This window comes from Amblyomma maculatum, chromosome 10 (genome assembly GCF_055883805.1).
Source record: "Amblyomma maculatum isolate TAMU_Amacu chromosome 10, ASM5588380v1, whole genome shotgun sequence".
Taxonomy (NCBI): domain Eukaryota; kingdom Metazoa; phylum Arthropoda; class Arachnida; order Ixodida; family Ixodidae; genus Amblyomma; species Amblyomma maculatum.
Window position 1 is genome coordinate 127315597 of NC_139353.1, and position 2108 is coordinate 127317704.

General features: G+C 68.4%; 1 pseudogene; it reads right to left on the reverse strand.

Moving 5' to 3' along the window:
• The window catches only part of LOC146177423 (uncharacterized), an 11948-nt pseudogene extending 11201 nt beyond the window's left edge, over window positions 1-747 (reverse strand).
• Between the last annotated feature and the right edge of the window lie 1361 nt (window positions 748-2108).

A 2108-nucleotide genomic window follows, 5' to 3' on the forward strand; every position in this document is an offset into this window, starting at 1 on the left:
CTTGCTGCCGCTGCTGCTGCCACTGCTGCTCCCGCTGATGCTGCTGCTGCTGCTGCTGCTGCTGCCGCCGCCGCCGCTGCCGCTGCCGCCGCTTGCTGCGCTGCCGCTGCTGCTGCTGCTGTTGCTGCTGCTTTCTGCTGTCACTTGCTGCTGCCGATGCTGCCGCTGCTGCTGCCTGCTGCTGCTGCTTGCTGCTCCTGCTGCTGCTACTGCTGCTGCCGCCGCCGCTGCTGCTTACTGCTGCTGCTGCTGCTTGCTGCTGCTGCTGCTGCTTGCTGCTGCTGCTGCCGCTGCTGCTGCCGCTGCTCTGCTGCTGCCGTTTGCTGCCGCTTGCTGCTGCTGATGCTGCCGCTGCTGCTGCCGCTGCTGGTGCTGCAGCCGCTGCTGCTGCCGCTGCTGGTGCTGCAGCCGCTGCTGCTGCCGCTGCTGCTGCTTCTGCTGCTGCTGCTGCTCTGCTGCTGCTGCTGCTGCTTACTGCTGCTCCTGCTGCAGCCGCCGTCGCCGCTGCTGCTTACTGCTGCTGCTGCCGCTTGCTGCCGCTTGCTGCTGCTACTGCTGCCGCTGCTGGTGCCGCTGCTGCTGCCGCTGCTGCTGCTGCTGCTTGCTGCTGCTTGCTGCCGCTGCTGCTGCCGCTGATGCTGCCGCTGCTGCTGCTGCTGCTACTGCTGCTGCTGCTGCTGCTGCTGCTGCTGCCGCCGCCGCCGCTGCCGCTGCCGCCGCTTGCTGCCACCGCCGCTTGCTGCCGCTTGCTTCTGCTGCTGCCGTTTGCTGCTGCTGTGCTGCCGCCGCTCCTGCCGCTGCTGTTGCTGCTGCTTGCTGCTGCTGCTTGCTGCTGCTGCTGCCGCTTGCTGCCATTGCTGCTGCTGCTTGCTGTCGCTGCTGCTGCCGCCGCCGCTGCTGCTTACTGCTGCTGCTGCTGCTTGCTGCTGCTGCCGCTTGCTGCCGCTTGCTGCTGCCGCTTGCTGCTGCTGCCTGCTGCTTGCTGCTGCTTGCTGCTGCTGCCACTGCTGCTGCTGCTGCCTCCGCTTGCTGCTGCTGCCTCCGCTTGCTGCTGCTCCTGCCGCTTGCTGCTGCTGCTGCCGCTGCCGCTGCTGCTGCTGTTGCTGCAGCCGCTGCTGCTGCTGCTGCTGCTTGCTGCCGCTGCTGCTGCTGCTGTCGCCGCCGCCGCCGCCGCCGCCGCTGCTGCTTACTGCTGCTGATGTTGCCGATGCTGCCGCTGCTGCCGCTGCTGCTGCTGCTGCTGCTGCTTGCTTCTCCTGCTGCTGCTACTGCTGCTGCTGCTGCTGCTTGCTGCTGCTGCTTGCTGCTTGCTGCTGCTGCTGATGCTTGCTGCTGCTGCTTGCTGCCGCTGCTGCCGCTGCTGTTGCTGCTGCTTGCTGCTGCTGATGCTGCCGAAGCTGCCGATGCTGCCGCTGCTGCCACTGCTGCTGCTGCCTGCTGCTGCTACTGCTGCTGCTGCTGCTGCTTGTTGCCGCTGCTGCTGCTGCTGCCTGCTGCTGCCTCCGCTTGCTGCTGCTGCTGCTTGCTGCTGCTGCTGCCGCTGCTGCTGCCGCTGCTCTGCTGCTGCCGTTTGCTGCCGCTTGCTGCTGCTGATGCTGCCGCTGCTGCTGCTGCTGCCGCTGCCGCTGCTGCTGCCGCTGCTGGTGCTGCAGCCGCTGCTGCTGCCGCTGCTGCTGCTTCTGCTGCTGCTGCTGCTGCTCTGCTGCTGCTGCTGCTGCTGCTGCTGCTGCTGCTTACTGCTGCTGCCGCCGCCGTCGCCGCTGCTGCTTACTGCTGCTGCTGCCGCTTGCTGCCGCTTGCTGCTGCTACTGCTGCCGCTGCTGGTGCCGCTGCTGCAGCCGCTGCTGCTGCCGCTGCTTGCTGCTGCTTGCTGCCGCTGCTGCTGCCGCTGATGCTGCCGCTGCTGCTGCTGCCGCTGATGCTGCCGCTGCTGCTGCTGCTGCTACTGCTGCTGCTGCTGCTGCCGCCGCCGCCGCCGCTGCCGCTGCCGCCGCTTGCTGCTGCTGCCACCGCCGCTTGCTGCCGCTTGCTTCTGCTGCTGCCGTTTGCTGCTGCTGCGCTGCCGCCGCTCCTGCCGCTGCTGTTGCTGCTGCTTGCTGCTGCCGCTT